Here is a 21,337-nt window from a genome sequence, read left to right as displayed (position 1 = left end):
TTTAATGATAAAATACACTATAAAATCAGGAAATGATTTTAATGATAAAATACACTATAAAATCTTCTAGGGATTCCTTAATGCTTGGAGAAAATAACTGATAATCAGGATATGGAAGCTTTGGAAGAAAATAGGGTACTATATTTATATGTGATTGATTTATTTAGTATCCAGTTTTGATTTCATGTTAATTGCTTTGCTTTTAAAGTTTCAGTCAGTTATTTGAGCAATTGATGCGCAGAGAGGTTAGGTTAAATAATGTGCCCAATCAGCTAAGACTGTCTGTTAAAATGCTGCTGGAGTTTGGTTTCCATATCACGTATTGGGCCATAACATGTGAAATAGATGTCTCCCTCTGAAAGCTTTGCTGAGAGAAAACAGTCTTTTTTAAAAAGCCTTAAGGGAAAAACAATAGGAACTGAAAAACAAAAAACAATCCCCAAACCGAAAGGAAGAAATTGAAGTGAGATTCTGCAATTCAAAAATCACCAAATTGGTTTGGGATCCCTCAGTTTTAGGAATTTTTAAATGCTAACAGCTCAGAGAATATAGTTTATGAACTGTTTCAGTTGATGAGAAATCCAGTCCACTGAATGACAATCTAGCGACATAGCACTTTAGCAGTTGTTCTGATACAAAAATAGGCTTTGACAGGAATGCATCAACTCAAACCAATAGCAAGCAATGGTGCTTACTTTGTAATAAATTGACACTAAAGCAAAATCTTGGCAATCTCCTATATTATTTAGAGAAGCAGTGATCAAAGGAAAGAAGATACAAAGAGCTAGCAGTCTCCCATATTCTGCACTGGTGCACAGAATGTCAGTAATGGCGAACACAATTACTACCAAGAGTGCTTGGGAGATGCTTTTAAACTTCACATTTATAAATCTTTGCTGAAAGTTAGAAGCAGAGGAGTAAAAGGAAGCCACACAACATTCAGGTTCCTGCTACTATTTATGGTGGTTTAATTATACCACTATTTTTTCTAGCCAAGTGATGCTTTCTCAATACTTTGCTTTTTATGTAGCCATTGAATGTGCAGTCAATTACCATATAATTACACTGCCATTTTATAATAAGGTTAAGGTCTGATTTTCTAAAAAATGCACTCTGCATTCACATTAAGCAGGAGACATATACTCTGTCCATTTCCAGCATGCAATATGAGAGAGAGCACCAGTGAGAAGTTTCCTATTTTGCTGGTTTCATCCCAAGGCCTTTTCTGACCTGGGGATTTGCCCGGATTCTTTTTGCTGGTGGTCAGCTGATGATAACCTTTGGTGTATACAGGGTAAATGACTCTAAGCTTTGATTGGCACTGATCCATCTCATCTGGATTTCAAGCAGGGGAAAGCACCACTAGTCTAAATTGTGGCTTTGCATGTCTATGCTAAGGGTTGTACCAATGGAGCTACATTAGTATCTGGCCCTCAATGGCTGAAATCAGAGCAATCCCCAATGTAGACAAGGCCAGCATCCCCTGTATTAGCACCAGCATCAGCATGTTGCATGATTGCTACTATGCACAGAGACCCCGCAAAGGCAGGAATTGGCTACAGGCTAAGGTTTTCAAACAGAATAGCCTAAAGTGAGGGATGGAAAAGAAGTTTTTTGCTAGGGGGACGGCTGAGTTGGGCTGGGAGGGTTGAGTTTTGTTTGGATGTTTGCTTGTTAATGCTGCTTCGAAGTATTATGTTGTAACATTAATTGTTAGGATGCCTGAAAACTTTGTACTGGCATCTTTTTACTGTTGAAAACTAACTAACTAAGTGCAACAATATTAGTTTCTTATGTTTATCTTTAGGCACTTAATTAAATATCCTGATTTTCCATGGGAGCTGCTGTGTGTTCAGCACTTTTAAAAATTAGGCCCCTTACGTGCCTAAAGATGGATTTAGGAACCTAACTTCCACCACCCATCTTTGAAAATCTTTGTGTAGTGTGTTGCTGTATGGAGATAACAGGAGGACGGCACGTTGACTGTTGCAGGCCATAAAAGTGATGCTAGTGAGGAAGGAAATTGGGACGCTGGCCCAGGTACATAGGTACATTTTCCACTCTTATGAAAAAGTCCTATATGGAATCTGTTCCATAAACCTAATAATTTCTGTTGCCTTTCTCTGCACCTTTTCTGATTCTAATATATCTTTTTTGAGGTGGAGCAACCAAAACGCACACCGTATTCAAGATGTGGTCGGACCATTTATTTATATAGTGAAATTATGATATTTTCTGTCTTTTCATCTATCCCTTTCCTAATGGTTCCTAACATTCTGTTAGCTTTTTTGACTGCCACTGCACCTTGAGCAGATGTAATCAGAGAACTATCCCCAATGACTCCAAGATCTCTTTCTTGAGAGGTAACAGCTAATTTAGACCCTATCATTTTGTGTGTATAGTGGGATTATTTTTCCAGTGTGCACTTTTCACTTATCAACACTGAATTTTATCTTCCATTTTGTTGCCCAGTCACTCAGTTTGTAACTCTTTGCAGTCAGCTTTGGACTTAACAATCTTCAGTAATTTTGTCTTGTCGGCAAATTTTGCCACCTCACTATTCACCGCCTTTTCCGGATCTGAATATGTTGAACAGCATTGGTCCCAATACATATCCTTGGAGGACACCACTATTTAACCACTTCTGTATTGTGAAAACTGACCATTTATTCCTACCCTTTGTTTCTTATCTTTTAACCACTTACTGATCCATGTGTGGACCTTCCCTCTTATTCCATGACTGATTAATTTGCTTAAGAGCTTTTACTGAGGGACATATCAAAGGCTATCTGAAAGTATAAGTACACGATATCCACTGGATGACATTTGTCCACATGTTGTTGACCTCCTCAAAGAATAGATTGGTGGAGGCATGATTTCCTTTTACCAAATCTGCGTTGACCCTTCTCCAACATATCACATGTATCCATATGTCTGATAGTTCCGTTCTTTACTATAGTTTTAACCTGTTTTCCTGGTACTGAAGTTAGCCTTACAGGCCTGTAATTGCCTGGCTGTCTTCTGGAGACTTTTTTTAAAAATCAGCATTACATTAGTTACCTTCCAGTCATCTGTCTGTTACAGAGGTTGATTTAAACAATAGGCTTCATACCAGAGTTTGTAATTCTGCAATTTCATATTTGAGTTCCTTCAGGATTCTTGGGTGAATACCAGCTGCTCCTGGTGACTTATTAATGTGATGGGGCGTTGGCCCCACACTGGCCTCTTAGGGGTTAACAGAGCTCTAGGGAGGCTGCACAGAAGGCAGCCAATTAGAGAGCAGCTAAGAGCAGCAGAGTGTCAGGTCCTGGTAGGCCCATATAAAAAGAGCTGTAGGGCAGAGCAAGGTCTGGAGCTTAAGGATGCCTGGTTGCCGAGCAGGCAGAAAGAAGCTAGCACTCTGGACAGATCAGGGACCAGGGCAGCTAGAGAGAGCTCCTGGCTGTCTGCTGGGATTTTCAGGCTGAGGCCCTGAGGCAAGAGTGAAGAGGGTGCTGGGGCAGCAGGGAAGTGGCCGGAGAATTGGCTGCAGTCGCCACTGGGGAAGTGGTGGGAGAGTTGGACGACAGCACTCACCCCTGGAAGCTAGGAGCACAGATTGTCACACAGCTGGAGGGCTGTGTCATGAAGAGGACGCCGTGGTCCTTGGAGTGACATGGGTCCAGGAGCAGAAGTGTCAGTGGGCAATGCACCATTGGGAGAGGGCATACTGATAGGCAGAGCTAATCCCCAAAATGGCCAGCAGGAGGCACCGATGTGGTGAATGGAGCCCCATTACAATTACTCTTTTATTTATCAATGTGTTCCAAAACCTCCCCTATTGACACTCGGATGTGGGGATCTCCCCCATATCATCTGCAGTGAAGACTGATGGAATGAGTTCATTTAGCTTCTCAGTGGCTTGGTCTTCCTTGAGTGCTCCTTTAGCAAATCGTCCAGTAGCCCCACTGGCTATTTGCCAGGCTACCTGCTTCTGACGTACTTAAAAATGTTTTGCTGTTAGTTTTTGTGTCTTTAGCTACTTGCTCCTCGAATTCTTTCTTAGCCTGCCTTATTATACTTTTTACGCTTGACTTCCCAGAGTTTATGCTCCTTTCTATTTTTCTCACTAGGATTTGACTTCCAATTTTTAAATAATGCCTTTTTACCTTTAACTACTTCTTTTTACTTAGCCATGGTAGTGTGTATGTATGTGTATATATATACTTCTCTTGCTGTGTATTTTAATTTGGGGCATACAATTAGTTTAAGCCTCTGTTATTATGTTCTTCAGTAGTCTCCATGAAGTTTGCAGGCATTTAATTTTGTGACTTCCTATTGATTTCCATTTTACTAGCTTCCTCATTTTTATGTAGTTCCCATTTTTTAAGTTAAATGTTAAGTTGGTGGGTTTCTTTGGCACTTTCCCCCTTCCATAATGTAAGATATAATTACATTACAGTCTTTATTACTGAGTGGTTCAGCTATATTCACCTCTTGCACCAGATCTTGTGCACCACTTAGGACTAAATCAAGAATTGTCTCTTATCTCTCCCCTTATGGGTTCAAGGACTAGCTGTTCCAAGAATCACTCATATATAGTGCCTAGAAATTGTATCTCTGTATCCCTTCCTGATATGACATATACCCAGTCAATATAAGGATATTGTGTTTTCTGCCTTTGCAGCCTCTATAATCTCTCTGAGCATTTCACAGTCACTGTCACCATCCTGGTTTGGTGGTCAGTAGTATATTCCTACTGCTATACTCTTATTGATTAAGCATGGGATTTCTATCCTTAGAGATTCTGTGGTACAATTTGATTCATATACCAGTGGAGAATCTTGGTCACAGTGTAAAATTTATCCAGAAAAGACCTATTACAATTATTACCTGCAGTATATTTTCCAGAGTTTTTTCTCTAAGCAGTGGGGATTTCACCACTTCCCTTGGGAGACTTTTCAACAGCCTAATAGATCTTGCTATCAGAGAGTTAATCATCCTCATAGTAGCAGGAGACAGCAGATTCTACAGTGGTGGGTGAGTTGCAGCTTATTACTTTTCTGGCAAATGTAGTCTGAGCATTAGAATAGGCTGTTACTGTTCTGGTGTCTTCTTGGTGTCTGAAGATCAGATGTGACAGTGGACATGAAAATGCTGCTGGAGAAATACTGCCAACTGCAGCAACACTAACTGCTAAGATATCAAAAGTGGCATCTTCATTTGGGGCCAACTTTCTTTCAGTAGCATTGAAAATTCTCCAAGAACCCATCCTTCACTTGCTTCTTTTGTACAACGAGAATATTGTTTTCAATTTTTATTATTGATAATAATCATTAGGGTTATTCCTTGAAAAATCATGGGGAGACATTCTATACTTTGAGAACCTTTCACTTAAGTGCTTAAAAATGTTTAATACAGAACCCACAGGTTAACCCAATCATTATTGCTGGCAAAGGGAAAGTTTGGGTACTAAAATGTGCTGAAATTGAATTCTAGTGCACTTCAAAAATCAGGAGGAACTTACTTCACTGCCAGTGTTATCAATTTTTCTGATTTCATCACAAGCCTACGGCGGTTGGTGTTTTCCTTAAAACCTTAGCTCCAGGATCAGAGTACATGATAACCTGAACTTTCATTTTAAAAAATGTAAGTTTCTAGCCCTCATAGTTGTGAAGAAAAGTTTGAAAACATGACCCCTACCATCTTGAAAACCAGAAGTCAAATAAAAAGACCTCAAAGATATTATTTTGTTAAAAATCTCACAATTTTTAAACCAATCATGATTTTGGGGGGCCCTGATGCATGGTTTTTGAATGCTTGCAGTTGGCAATACTGCATTATATTTCATTTACTTGGCACAGGCAATGTGGAGTTAATCCTACGCCTTTCTCTGAAGCGGAGAGCACCCTTTGGCTGAAGAACCCACGAAAGTCTACTTTTCGAGCAAAGGGGGTGAGGTTAGGATTTGGTTACCACAGGGGAGTCATTCTCTTGTATGAAGGTCCTTGTGAGTGGTGTTGGGGAGAGGTTGTGATTGGAGTTCAATCGCTATATAAATCCTGAAATCTTTCTTCCTGCAGAGGGGGTGCTAGGGCCTACTTCAAGGAGCAGTTACACTCTTACTCTATGGCGTAGGAGGAATGACTCCTCCCTCTCTTCCCCATCTAATGATCTCCAGTACCCAACTCTGTACTAGGGAGAAGATATGCCTGTATCTGAAGTGAAAGTGTATAATCCACATTATTCAGGTAAAAATGATGTTTCATAGTTACATAACCCATTGTATGAGAAGCATATGATATTTTCAGAATCACAGATTAATGAATTATAGGAATATAGAAGTGTGGATTTTGGAAACAGCCTGATTTTACCACAAGTTTCTGTTTAGGGTGTTTAATCTCTAAAATACGTGTATAAAATTAATGGGTTAAGTTATCACTCAACATATAGTTACTTTTTTTTTTCTTTTACCAGCTGTAACAGCAGGTAGCAATCTCAGTCTACCTTGAAGGCATCATCCATTATAAATTATTTGCTTTCAATCATGAGTGAATTAATAATGATAGAAAATCACCAGAGAACCCCAATATTGTTCTCTCTGCAAGAATGTACCATAAGAGCCTTGAAATGATCAGCTTTTACAAAATATCAAAACTTATATATTGTGTATGCAATTTGGTTTCCTCAGGAGGATCTGAAGATATCTAAACATAAAGTCTTCCTCGCTCACTGACCTTGGCAAGGACATTTGTACCAGGCAAGCTCTAACCCTCAGAGGCAGTGATTCAGGATATTATACTACTGTAAAGGTTTCATCTACCCTACAGTACCTTCTGGGCCATCATTTAAACCATATCAATCTTTGCCACTACCTCAGACAGGAGCTGTAATAACCCTATGTATGAACAATAGCTTCCACTGAAGCTGTATTGCTACTCCACAGTCAGCCTTTAGGGGTTGTGCAAGAATGATGTATATATACTTCACTTTTCCATGGAGACTGAGAGCATCTCATTTGCAGTTCTCTAGCACCTCAAACCATTAGAACAGAGCTGAGTCCCTAGGTCTGTTTAAGATACAGCTCTGCCATTTGCATAGCATATTTAACTGCTAGGCAAGCCTCACTCTGGCTGCTGTAACTCTGTGTTATAGGTACATGATGTGAATGCAGTGTGTGGGGTTTTTTTTTTCAAATTCATATTGTATTTTTCTTGTTAGTGGGGATTCAATATATTGCAAATAAACTAAAGGGAGGTTTTGCCACATCACTTCTGAGCTCTATGTGGTTAGTTTGCTGCTAACCTTTCAGCATAATCAGAATATGTGTAATCCGAAGGTCCTGGAGTCTGCTGGGAAAATTGACTGGAGGACTAATTTGGAGCTAATTGAGCACTAATGCTTCTTCTCCTAATAGGACACACAGTATGAAATGTGTCTGACTGATGTTCCCTGCATGTGATGTGTGCCTATGTTTGATAAGCATAAATTGCATAGCACTACCTTAAAATTATTTACTTTTATCAAATCCTACTAACTTCCCCAGGTGATGTGAATTATGATGCAGTGGTGATTACTTAATCTGCAAAACCAGAAGTCTTTAAGCAGTCTTACATTTTAGTGTATTTATGTTGAAATAATTGTACCATAATTAAAATATTACAATGCTAAAAAGAAATGGTTTCAAAGGTGGCACAATTCTTACAAATGGGTGATGATTTTTTTGGTGGTAGGATATAGCTAAAATTCGACCTTCACCTCTTTGCTCTAGGAAAACACTTTTTGTGCACACTAAGCTAGATTGGTAGCCAGGACAGTAAAAGTAAAAGCTTTTCACCCATTTAGACTCTTCAGGTTGGTTCAAAGAAGAAAATATGGACAATAACAAAAGCCCTGGATGTTAGGAATAGGACTTTGTTTATTATAGATTCTCTCTACCAGCAACTCTTGTGTGTGGTCACTTAGAGTAGGCTCCAGCCTGAGTCTGAATGTCTACACTGCAATTAAACAGCGCCTTAGCCTGAGGCCCTTGAGCCAAGTCAGCTCTTATGGGCCAGACGCAGGTCTTTAATTGCACTGTAGACATACTCTCAGGAGATGAGGGTAAATCTCTTCACACTGTGACGGGTTGGGTCAAGAAACCTGCTTGGGAACTGCCATCTGATGTGCTGGGGCTACCTCTATGCCCATTTTCCCTGGCAGCTTGGGACTTCAATGCCTTGCCTGGTTGTGCCAGACGTGCTAGCCTGCTACAAAACACAGACCCAGGTCTGAACCACATCCCCCAAAAGCTGTAGGCTTAACTGCAAACAGCTTAAGAAGTGCTCCTGTCTCCAACACCCAGATACCCAGTTTCCAATGGGATCCAAACCCCAAATAATTCCATTTTACTCTGTATAAAGTTTATACAGGGTAAACTCATAAATTGTTCACCCTCTATAACACTGATAGAGAGATATGCACAGCTGTTTGCTCCCCCAGGAATTAATTACTTGCTCTGGGTTAATTAATAAGTAAAAAGTGATTTTATTAAATACAAAAAGTAGGATTTAAGTGGTTCCAAGTAATAACAGACAGAACAAAGTAAATTACCAAGCAAAATAAAATAAAACACGCAAGTCTAAGTCTAATACAGTAGGAAACGAAATGCAGGTAAATCTCACCCTCAGAGATGTTCCAGTAAGCTGCTTTGACAGATTAGCCTCCAGCATGAGTGGGGAAGAAAATTAAGTGGTCCCTCTTTTACTTAAAACCCACCACAATGCAAAATTCTTTGAAGTCAGGAATACAGATTAGTCATTCTCTAGAAGGTGTAGATGTCATGGGATTTTCAAAATTCCTAGTCTTCTTTGAATGCAACCCATGCATGCAGAATCCCTTGGTCATTTATTCTATGGCCTCATCTCTATAGTAGCGGAACATCTCACAAATATTAATGAATTAAGCTTTGACCTCTCACTACTCCAACAAGCCTGTTACAATTATTTAGTCTCTGGAAGAATGAAACTGGTTGATTGCTGCAAAACCGTGTTCAAAAATAGTTGCTTGAATTTCAAATAGCTGTTTGACCCAACCATAATCTGCAGAGCATCCAATTAACTTCTCGCCTGAGTTTAAGATATTGTTTTTTCCCTTAAAGCACCTCCAATGATACTAAAATCATCTTCCCAGAATACTAGAACAGAAGTAGATGAAATTACTGTATAAGGCCAGATTGTAGTAAGTTTTACTAATGTTCCTGAGGCAAGTAGTCTTACTGAAAGCCATGTCAGTGAAGTCACTGAGTAAGTGATCACCATTATGAGTATACGGGTACCAGAATCTGCCCCATAGTGATTAGACTTTGATTATTATGAATTAAATTCATTAGACTTATTACTTCTTGTTAAAATTGGCTTCAGTGTAGCTATGCTGATTTATTCCAGCTGAGGATCTGTTTTCCTCTATTAAAATTCATGTGTGTAATTTCATTATCAAAATCATAACCAATTCCTAATTATTTTAATTATTAGTTTAGTTAATAAAAATTATAAAATTCATACAGAGTGTGATTAATTGAAGCAATGTGGAATCCAACTAATGTGTGTAAAATCTTATCATGGTTAATTAATAATTGATGGTTGTGTTTTGTAACCTGTTATTCTCACAAAAGTTTTTCGCGCCTTATGATTTATGTCAGTTATAATAAAGAATATCTCCTCCAAAAAAAGCACCCATAGTGCTGCAGGTTTTATACTGGCCATGGACTCTGCTCAAATCTTTTCTCTCTGACTCTTGTATGCAGCTAATATCTGTGTGTGGGAGATGGCCATTCTGTTGTCCAATACACCAGGGACCACCATTGCTAAAAAGCATATGCTGCTACAGCTATAAGCTAAAGCTCTCTAGTTGAGGGTGTAACTGATTTATCTCACATGATAGTCTCAAAAGCAAACCAGAGAAATGTGGTCTAGATGAAATTACTATAAGGTGGACACACAACTGGTTGAAAGACCATACTGAAAGAATAGTTTTCAATGGTTCACTGTCAGAACTTAGAGGGAGTATCTACTGGCATCCCACGGCGGTTAGTCCTTGTTGTGGCACTATTCACTATTTTCATTAATGACTTGAATAATGGAATGGAGAGTATGCTTATAAAATTTGCAAATGACACCAAGCTGGGAGGGGTTGCAAGCACTTTGGAGAATAGGATTAGAATTCAAAATGACTTTGACAAATAGGAGAACTGGTCTAAATTCAGCAAGATGAAATTCATTGATGATGAGTGCAAATTACTTTACTTAGGAAAGAAAAATCAAATGCACAACTGCCACATGGGGAATAACTGGGTAGTACTCCTGAAAAGGATTTAGGGTCATGGTGAATCACAAATTGCATGTACAAATGCAAAAAGGCTAATATCATTTTGGGGTGTATTAAAAGAAGTGTTGTATATGTAGGAGCAGGATTTTATAATTGTACTATGAGAATTAATGTATGATTTGATTTCATCCTGACAGACTGCCAGTGTCTGTACTGATGTTAAGGCAGGGACAGACCAGAACAATCTTTATGACTGATTATGGTCACCCTTTTGTTTTAGGATAAATTATAATGTCTACTATGGTTTCCTATATGTATTACAAATTGGGCATTCTAGTTAAATATACATTTCTTTGTTTTAAGGTTTAGTAAGTAAGAGACAGGATCTTGTATTGTGTCTATGTTAAGGTAATTCAGAATAAACTGACACTATTTGTATTCTCAAAGGTCTCTCTAAAAGACTGTTTGTGTGAATTAGGAATGTACACATCAGGAAAAGATAAGGTGTGAAGGCTATTTTTATAGCCAGATGATCAAGGAAGAAGGAGTGAAGAGACTTGACTACATCAAAGAACCATCAACACGCATCTATAATAAAGGAAGGGCAGATTGACAACCCTGAAGTGAAGGCTGGCACCCCTAAAGACAGGACAATTGATTAAATCATCAGGACAGGATGACCCTCTTGGAGGTGTATTGGAATGTTTACATCAAAAGATACACCAATTAAGAAGTAACCGGTCACAATTTGACACAGCAAAATCCATAGACTTCAAGAGAAAAAAAGACTATAAGAATAGGGTGCTTGGCCATGGGACTTTGGGTTTGTCTTGCAACACTTTAGGAGCATTGGATCGCGACCGACAGAGCCCTGTTCCCCTCTGCGACCAATCTGGCTGGCCCCTAGATTGATCCAGACTCTGGACTGGTACTATAAACATCAACTGGCAGGACTGTGTTCATGGTGTGGGTATGATTGAAAAGCATATGCTAACTGTTGTAAATGCGGCATGCTGCCTTCTTCCCTATAAGATCCCAGGTGCTTCTTATAAGTATAACATATGTAAGATATGGGAGGCAATTGTCCCACTCTACTCAGGACTTGTGTGGCCTCAGAGGCAGTACTGTGTCCATTTCTGGGTGCTGCACTTTAGGAAAGATGTGGATAAATTTGAGCGAGACCAGAGGAGAGCAACAAAAGTGATAAAATGTTTAGATTTAGTGAGGAAATGTTAAAAAACCCAGGCATGTTTAGTCTCGAGAAAAGAAGACTCAGGGAAGACCCAATAACAGTCTTCAAATATGTTAAGGGCTGTTATAAAGAGGACTGTGTTCAATTGTTCTCCATTTCCACTAACAGTGGCACAAGAAAAGATCGGCTTGATCCACAGCGAGGGAGATTTAGGTTAGATATTACAAAATCTTTCTAACTACAAGGGTAGTTAAGCTTGGGTATAGGCTTACAAGGTAGGTTGTGGAATCTCCATCACTGGAGGTTTTAAAGAACAGGTTGGACAAACCCCTTTCAGGCATGATCTAGGTTTGTTTGGCTCTGCCACAGTACATGGTGCCGGAGGGACTTCTGGAGGTCCTTCTAGCCCTACATTTCTATGGTTCTGTGCTACACATAGTGCCACCTAGTGGCTAAACATAATACAGTTTAATATTTCATTACAGTGCATTTTCCTCCCCTTGTCCTGCTCGGACTCCTGGGCCTGTCTTCTCTTTCCTTCTCAATACTGTTAGTCATATTGGCCCTCCAAGCCCTTTGTACACAGTCTGATGCAGCACTGGCTTGCAGGATCTTGCTGAATATGTCCTCCCTAGTCCTTTCTTCTCCTCAGGACCAGGCATTTTGTGGGTGTGGAGAGGACACCTCTCAAGGTCACCATGCCAGAAGCTGCTGATAAAAACAGATAGATGTACTATTGGATTTCAGTCACAAATGACATGGAAATATGTTTAAATAGGCCCTTCCCTTATTCTCATAAACACTTTTAATAAGAAATGCTTATAGACACTACAGCTTTGAAGCGCCTCTGCACAGCACGGCTTGCCAGGCTAAGTATGGCTCACAAGGGCAGTGGGGGAAGGTTGTTCTGTGCATGAAGCTTTACAATTTTGGTCCCTATTCCATGGGCATGAGTACAGGGCAAAGGCACTGAATATTGGCATTATTTCCCACAGGCAGTGGTGGATTTAGCTGATATTTCACTCTTGAGGGTCACAAAGCCACAGAGAACACAGCTGCTATGGGCATCCTGAAGCCGCTGGGACCTGGACGCTGCTAGCCTGTTTGCTGAGATGGTGCCAGCTGAACCTATTGCAGAGTCTTGTGGGAAAATGTCCTAGTATGAAGGAAGAAATAAGGCAGCCCTCCCTAGAAATCTTCGGGAGAGGATTGCAGAGTATCTCCATGAAAATTTCATTAAGATCTCTCAAGAGGATAAAAGGGAGGTACCTATGCATATGAACAAATAGCTCTGCATGCCCTCCCTCCCGGCCTGATCCAACAGGGCAATGAAAAGCAGATGCTAACTCTGCCTCTGTTTGTTATACAACTTCCTCTTCTGGTACAAGTAGCACAATGAAAAGTTGATACCAGTGTCTTACTTGGGGATGGACTGGGTGTCATCATTACACTGAAACACTGTAAGGGAAAATGCATGCACACACTTACTTGAGGTTCCTGCCCCAGCTTCAGGCTCATCTGTGCTTGGCTGGTGGGACTGACTAGACTGTCTCAAACAGATCTTGGCTTGTGGCATAACTAGACCCACCCTCCACAACTCTCCCACTCCCATTTCCTAGCTGTTCTTGACAGGGATCTCCGTCTTGGGGGTCCACCAAGGTATCCACAACGGTCTACAGGATGCTGGTGAGATCTCTGAGAAGTATGGCATGCAACCTGTTGTAAAAGGGGCAGGTCTATGGGACACCACCAGATCTATTGTTGGCGTTCCCTGGCCTTGTGGTATCCCTGGGGAAGTTCCTTCACTTTCACACGGCAGTGCTGCTGATCCCAGATATCCATCCCCTGTGCAATCTGTTTGTAGATGTCCACATTTCTACGGCTGGTCCGTAGCTGCGCCTGCACAACCTCTTCTTCCCACAGGCCCAGGAGATCCAATACTGCCTGTTTACTCCAGGCAGCAGCACATCTAGTGCTTGGAGCTAGCATGGTCAGTTAGGCAGTTGCACACAACAAGGGTGAGCAGCTAGGTGTGGCAATCAGGAAAAGGAATTTCAAAAACACTCACGGTATGCGTGTGAAAGAGTGGGATGGCTTCTAGGCTCTGTTACCCATGTGCAGGAAAGTTTGCAGTTGCCACCAGAGTGGTCACTGTTGCAGAGAATGGGTGACGGTGGAACAGCTGCTGGGGGACTGTTAGGGTTGACAGAGATCATGCGATGTCTACACTCTCATTGCATCAACCTCAGTATGTTAACCATGGCTCTATGCTGTTTAGGGAGATGGTTTTACTGTGTCACTGTTAACAGGGTGCTAACGTCCGCCTGAGACAAATTTGAGTGTAGACATATGCCTAAATAGATCGATGCAAGGCATCTTACATCAACCTAACTTTGTGGCGTAGACCAGGCCTTAGTCTATAAAACTTCCACACCTCTTTTTTGCGAAATAAGGGATGCAATGATCCCAGATATGTGTTCACATAACTCCTGTTAGAATCACTTGTCTGGGGCTCTACCGTTCCCTTGTTGTTGTAAGCCCTGATTCTGCAAAGCACTCAGAGGTAGATTCTTAGTTGGTGTAAATTGTCATAGGTTCATTGACTTCACTGTGTGTATTAACTTCAGTGGAACGATGACAATTTACACAGTCTGAGGAGCTCCACTTATATTTAAGCATGTATTTATAAGCTTAAAGTGGTACTTTAAGCTTAAAGTTAGGCATGAATTTAAGTGCTTTCCTGAATTAGGATTCAGAGTAACAGCCCTGTTAGTCTGTATTCGCAAAAAGAAAAAGGAGTACTTGTGGCACCTTAGAGATTAACCAATTTATTTAAGCATAAGCTTTCGTGAGCTACAGCTCACTTCATCAATGAAGTGAGCTGTAGCTCACAAAAGCTTATGCTCAGATAAATTGGTTAGTCTCTAAGGTGCCACAAGTACTCCTTTTCTTTTTGCTGAATTAGGATCTTACTCTTTACTTCCTTTGCCATAGCTCATTCAACCCTGCTTTCCCCAAAACATAAAAGATCAGATTTAAATGATTCTGTTGTATTATTCTTGTTCTGAACATGACTCCTTGTGTTTCAGTTGCTCCTTTGTTTCCTATAAACAGAGCTGTTTGAATGTCTCAGAAGCATCTTAGAAATGTCTCTTTGTTTTAGACTAAAAGACTGTGCTGCATAGACAAACAAACATTGATACATGAGTTCATAGTATCTCGCCCACCATTTTTTCAATCCATGGTGATCAGATTTTGTTGGACCTAATCCTTTGCAACAGGAACCCTCCGGTCATGAGCAATAGAAAGCCTTTCAGTCCATCTATATGGTAAAAATTCAGGTATCCAGAAGACTATTTCATAAAACTGATACACAGCTAACAATAAAGACACCATACCAACTAATTTATAGAGTGATACAAATAATTCATATGAGTTGTGTTGCAATTGGACTTTTGCATGTTTTCCAGTAATTTATAATTGTTTAACGTTATTTAATTATGGTTGCCTCTTTAATTGAAATTCATTTGAAAGTCTTTATTAATAGAGTTTGAAATAAATTCAGTGAAGGGAATTCATTTACATATAGTAACTAAAGCACTTACTTGCAGTGTTAATTATCCCCATGCAAAATCTGAATATTTATCTATCCCCATGTAAAATCTGAATATTTATCAGAGATAGTTACATAGGTTTGGGATTCCCCAAGTTACTAAAGTGATGAGGTTTTTCATTATTTCAAGGGAAGCTATTTGAAGGTAAGTTTATTATTCTTCAGTTCAAATGTAACAGAAACCGCAGCTGATAAATCCTTTCCCAACATCAAACATACACTGTGTTCCCTTGGAATATTATGCTTCATTTTACAAACTTTATTCAAGGATGCCATTTTAAAATATTTACTCTAACTTTTTGTGCTTTCCCCATGCAATGGCTATTTGTCATTGGCAGCCAGCCAGAAGCTGGCTTCAAAAACCCTCATAAAGGGCAAACTCTTGCTTTTAACCCAGTAGCTACAGCCTGACAAGTATACTGGGAAAAGTCTATCCTACAGCTGTCTCTTGGACTAAGTGTAGCACAGTGTGCCATTGCGATTTCAAAGAAGCATCTTCAAAAGAACTTGTAAATTCCAACTAGATTTTGCATCACCAGACATTGAACTGGGGAGCCCCTTGTGGATCTGAATTATGCCGGGGTAGTCTCCTGGATCTTTCTTGATTCCAAACTAGCAGCCACAGCAGTGGTTCTAGGAAGATCCTTGGATTATTTCTTCTTATTCTGCACTTCATTTAGGTTCCATTGTTGCAAACACTTACATACAAGCTTAACTTTACTCATGTTAGTAGTCCCCTTGGCCTCAATGGAGCTGCTCATATGTGCAAAGTTAAACACATGTACAAGCATTTGCAAGATCAGAACATTAATGTTTCCTCTATAGGGGGTCAGCTTTTTGAGTAGCTGTGCAAAAACTTCCATATTTGTTGCCTGACATTTTTGAGTAATTTCTTAGTAGAACCAGTTTGCTTGGCTTTGGGTCATATTGGTTGGGGGTAAATTTTCAGTTAAAAAAATGCCTTTGCACTGCTTTCATTTTTATGTTAACAGTCAGAATCTGTGAGGAGGTGTAGACTGTTCAGTACTTGGGAAAAAAAGTGTTAAAAATCTCTCCCTTTGTAGAGGAAAGAGCACAGCTGCATGACCTTAAAGGCAGGCAGGGGCTGAGCCTTCCTACCAGGGAAATATAGTTGTGTCCAGCTGTAGTAAATTGGCCAATTCCTCCCAGCACAATATAAGGGGATGTGGTTTGAGATGCTTGTTTGTCATGGTAGAAGTCAGATCTTAGAGAGAGTGTGCAAGCAAGCAAGCAAGCAAGCAAGCAAGCAAAGGTCTCATTTGATGGGCTCTGATTTTGGCTTCACAAAGCTGTCTCTTCGGTTAATTTAGGAGTGAGGTGTAAGGAAATGTGGCACTCTTTTTGAAACTCTGACTGGGGGGAATATTTTTTAGCTGAGATATGAAAAGCCTAGTTAGTCCATTCATTAGGAATCAGTAACTTGTGGTTCTATACCTCACTGTGGCTTGCTTAAGAGATTTCACACAAACTTTAAATGCATAACTAGATGGTGAGGGAACTGACTAGTTCTTAGCATGAATGTTCACACACTTCTAAAGTATTCAATATACTGAATAGGCACAGCACTGCAGTAAGTTTTGGAGATTTATTTACCTCTTAGGTGAGAGCCCAATTTTACAGGCATTTTAGTAAGAAAATGCTTGCTAGAGCATTTATTTCTCTGTTGTTTGGCTGAAAACTTTTGTGGTTATTTTTTGAGGGGCCAGTTAATTGGAATTCCCAGGGAGATAGGTAGGAGGAAATTCCATTTTTTCAGAGTCAATATTTAATATTATATCATGTATGTTAACATGGTGTGTATCACACCATGAAGAAATACACAGCAGCAGCTGAATGAATAGATGTTAAAATGAGGTCCTGTCTAACATCTTCCCCAACCAAAATATAAAATAGTTAATAGTTCAGCAGCAGTAGACTTAAACTGCTGCCCTGATCCAAAACCATCAGTTTTCACCTGTTCCATATTGTTGATAGACAGCCAAAGCACTAATACGTTAGGCTTGTTCACAGACCTGAATCTTAGCTAATATAACTTTATGCTACTTCAGTGCCAGCAGGGGAAAAAAAAGCTTTTCCAGAGTGAGGTGCTACTGATTTGCGATGGAGAATAAGGTCCATTTCAGTGACAAAATATGTAAACTAAATTGTTGTAAACTCAACGGAACAATGGACCAATTCTACAAATCCAGGCAGAGATTATTTGAAGGGAGCTAAGGACCACCTAAATGCAACTGTTTTCAGCTACACAAAAACAAAAAGCAACGTGAGAGAAGAGGAAGACAGATCTATGATAACTGTCATGCCTTGGTACCACGTCAGGTTTTATTTGGTTTTATTTGCTTGGGGGGGCAGGTAACCTGTAGGCAGCAGCTGCTCCTAAATACATTATTTTCAGATGGAGAGAGTAAGACAAAGCAGGTTTACTGGTGATCCGTTTAAGATCCAGACATGGTCTGAGATCAAGTGCTGCCATTGCGTCAGTGTTCACAATACAGAATATTAGGCCTTCTGTATCATCACTGTGGTTATACACTACAGTATGGTTCTGCTCTGACCATAACAGAACTATTTCTAGATGTGGAATTGAGGAATTTTGAGACATTTAATTGTTAACTTGTACACCAATATTCAGTATTGTGCTTAGCCTAGAGACCTTTCTCCCCATTGGACGCTTATTCTTGCTAAAAATACTCTGACACAATATGCTACTAGCAGCCTCTGCTCAAGAAAGATCTGGTGATGGAATAAGTAAGGACACTAGAAGTCAGGACTGATCTATATTAGCAGAGAGATAAGCATGAAAGATAAGACAGATTTTCTGCTGGTGTAAACTGGTACAGCTCCATTGAAGTTCGTTTGATTCACTCAGCTTTAAAGAGACTTGAGTTTCAGAAGGTGTTGGGGATATACAAGAGGAAATGTATGAGACAGGAATGGATCTGGATTGGACATACTGATAAAACTTAATTCCCAAATCTACTTCTCTTCCCTTAGCTGCACACAGGTACTAGTTGACAAATAAGGTTGCTGGTAAAGTACTGAGGTAGAAGATGAGGTGATACAGACCAGAACCTCGAACTCCAAAGGCAGAGGTAGAGGAAAATATGAATCTCTGAAGGATATCCTGGAAAAGTAGTCATTTTAAGGTTCCCTTGGAGAGCACAGAGTTGCAGATGGCAAGGGAGAAAATAAAGGAGAGGAGGAAAGAGCGATCAAATGTTTCAGACCCCCATTCAAATTAATTCATTGTACACATTAGTCCAGGGACTAAACTAATATGGGAATCCCTTGTGTCAGACAGCAGATCTGTTAGCTCTGGCATGAATTCACTGGAGCTGTGGAGAGGTTGCTATATACCAGAAACATTCCGACACTGATCTTGACCATTCCCCAAGAGAATGCTTTTCAAGGAGATTGTCTCTACACTGTGACCTCCCCCACCTTCCTTCCTGCACTCTTGCTTTTACTGGGTAAATTGTAAGGGGTGAGGGATGATAGCACAGAGCGAGCAGAATCTCCAGCCAAGTCCTACTGATGCAGCGACATCAGGTGCCTTGTACGATATCAGATTGTGGGTGAGGATGCTTTAGCTGATGACTGACATTGTATTGATCAATAAGATCTTTCCCGGTTGATTCTCCAGATGAGGGTGGGGGAAACTCAGTAATTGGAACAGCACAAACCACCTAGAACCCATCAGTGCTCCAGGAAAGCATGCTCAGCCTGTAAAGTAGGCACATAAAGAAGCACAAATATATTGAAGCTGCAGAGCTAAAGTAACAAAGTGCTGTATTTGTGAGAGAGAAAGGTAACTAATGAATGATGATATTATTTTTTAGTTTATCATGGGGGCTGGCATTCAGAGAACACTTAAAAATCCTGATAATTCAAAAATAAATACCCTTCTTGAAGGTTTCCGTTATATTGGCACATAAGAGCATTTATACCATTCAGTGCAAGTCAAGGCACTTTGGAAAGTGCTGTATAAATTACAGATCTGTGGATGGAGTGGCTTTTGCAGTCACACAAAGCTACCAACATTATAGATGCTTTGAATTATTTCTCATTCAAGCATGAACACTGGCACCGTGCCACTTACTGTGACATTAGTTTTATCTCTTATCTCAATAATAGTAGCTCTAACAATGGAGTAACTTTTTGTAATGAAATTTTACCAACTTTAGATATGAATCTAAGTTATATTTTTGAGCATTTAACCTGCAGGATTCTTGTCTGGAAATGAACAAGTGCTACAAAAGTTTTAAATATTTCAGATATTAGTAAAACCATTTCAACAAGAATCTGATCCTGTGTGAACATTCAGAATCGAATAGTAGAACTCAGTGAAATGTTACATTTTGTGGCTTGATCCAAAGCCAGTTGAGGTTAATAGAGTCCCACTGACTTAAGTGGATTTTGGATTAGGCCCTTGGTTCACACAGGTTTGTGTGGCCTGGTTCCTACCCTAAATATAAATTGCCTGATTCACTTTAATCTTGCACCAAGTTCACTTGAAATTTGGTCTAGACTTGCCTGAAGCCTTTCAGCAAATCTCTGATTTGGGTTTTGAGTTAGTAACAAATTCAGAAAGCAAAAGAAACTTACCTGACTCCAGGTTACCCAGGGTTATTGGGTTTTTTAAAAAATGTTTTGCACAGCTTCCTCAGACTAGTCTCCTACCAATACTTGTTAATAGGAGGCACAGTGATTCACTGCTCTTGCTTTTTGTTTCTGGAGGCCTGATCAACCCTGACGTGTCAGTGGGGGATGTTTCAAAGTGATAGTTGTGGGCTCAGCTTTGAGTTGCAATGCAGAGTCCTTGTTAACCGCTTTGAATGTCTAACACAGTGAGTTTTGTGACCTCAGCTTTGTTCGTACTGGGCAACCGCTCCTCTTGCAAAACTGATATAAAATGGCACTAAGTGTCCCTGCTCATGAAAGACTGTTGCTGGAAATAATGTTGCCATTTAGAACCAAGCTATATTGGCTGAATGAGATTATCAACACTCAAACTTATGAAAAACACAGCAAAACAAATATTCGTTTGTAATTTTGCATGTTAAATTTCACTTCTTTACACTTACAAGCCACATGTACAATTTGAGCCAGGAATGTGAAATCACTGCCTGTGTATTCTCGTGGTGACATGAGATACGACTTGTTAAGTACAATACATTCATTACTCCTACCTGGCACTGGCAGGAATACAAACTGGTGCAAAGAGTTATCGGTTAGAGATTTATGGTAAAGTCTTACAACAGTGTTCATGCAATTAGTCAGGGGAACAGTGAGTGCAGGACATCTTCCAATGAGGTTTTAATTGTATTTATATAATGATACCATTTCCCCCTGTCTCTGAATACTAGATAATACTTCGTGGGCACCTCCAACATAAAAATCACTTCTCTATGAATATTGTTAAAGGTAACAGTTAATATTACAACAAGCTATAACTAAAACTAGACTAAGTGAAAGGGATTAGAGGGAAAATAATCTTTTTCCTATGAAATGTATGCATTTTACAGCATTTGTGTATAAATTCCACTGCTTTGTGTGTATAGTAAGTATTCTCTGACACCTCCTGGGTAGATAGAACCTTTCCTAGAGATCTATCACCTTTCTTCCATGGAGTACCTAGATGGAAGTTAGTTGTTTCCTCTAACCTAAAGATCCTTTCTTCTCATGCCATCTACCTGAGGCTTAACTGAGCAGGCAAGAGTGTCTTCTGTTGGCCAGGGAGGGGAGCTGTTGGGAAAAAATGAGCTGCTTCTACTCTTCCAGTAGTAGCCTTGAGGAGTGGGCCTACCTAGTCAGTAGCCTCTCACGGATGTTCCTGGGCCATACAGGCACCACTAGGTGGGTTTTATGAAACCTAGATTATATCTGTTGTTGGCAGATGGAGGGGAACCAGTAGCCCAGGTCCCTAATAGCTGAATGTCAGCTGCAAATCATTCTGTTAACCTATCCCTAGGAGAAGATACCTCAGTGTCATGTCACCTCCTCCACAAGCCCATTTCAGAGAGGAATACATGGAGACCACAGCGAGGAAGAGGGATGACTTTGGCTCACACCTTGAGTGGGAGAAATGGGCCTGGCAGACATCCTCAGGGAGACACAAGCCCTTTCTCCCAAAAGAACCCAAGGGGGGAAATATTTCTCAGATAAGCAGGGGGCAGAGAGCATAGGGCTTAATGGGAGACTCTTGATATCTGAAATAGAGACATGAT

At 40.1% G+C, this 21,337-nt stretch overlaps 1 long non-coding RNA gene across 1 annotated transcript in view; it reads right to left on the bottom strand.

The window, feature by feature from the left end:
- Positions 1-19,826, bottom strand: part of LOC141989306 (uncharacterized) — a 76,320-nt gene extending 56,494 nt beyond the window's left edge. The window contains exon 1 of the long non-coding RNA XR_012639958.1: positions 19,716-19,826. This is a non-coding gene — a long non-coding RNA (uncharacterized LOC141989306). The remainder of the gene's footprint in view (positions 1-19,715) is intronic.
- Between the last annotated feature and the right edge of the window lie 1,511 nt (positions 19,827-21,337).

The sequence above is a fragment of the Natator depressus genome, chromosome 6 (assembly GCF_965152275.1).
Source record: "Natator depressus isolate rNatDep1 chromosome 6, rNatDep2.hap1, whole genome shotgun sequence".
Taxonomy (NCBI): Eukaryota; Metazoa; Chordata; order Testudines; family Cheloniidae; genus Natator; species Natator depressus.
Note: the sequence above shows the minus strand (reverse complement) of the source record. Positions and strands in the feature narration are given on the sequence as shown.